Raw genomic sequence first — 315 nt, forward strand, 5'->3', positions numbered from 1 at the left:
TATTTTTCCAAATATGTAATCAGTTGTTCAAGGTCTCTTTATTAAATAATTCACAATTTTCTCACTCATTTAAATAGCAACTTGATTACTAATTAAACTGTTATACGTACTTGAGTTCACCTTTGGCTTTTCTCTTTTGTTCTATTGTTCTGTCTATTCAAACATCAATAATAAACCTTTATTTATGGTAGGATATGAATACTTTTTATTATCTGATCATGCAAATCCTCAATTATGGATCTTTCACTAAGTGTTGTTGGTTATTTTTGTCCATTTATTTTTCAAGTTAAATTTTCAGATCATCCTGTAGTTTGT

This window comes from Equus asinus, chromosome 19 (genome assembly GCF_041296235.1).
Source record: "Equus asinus isolate D_3611 breed Donkey chromosome 19, EquAss-T2T_v2, whole genome shotgun sequence".
Lineage (NCBI taxonomy): Eukaryota > Metazoa > Chordata > Mammalia > Perissodactyla > Equidae > Equus > Equus asinus.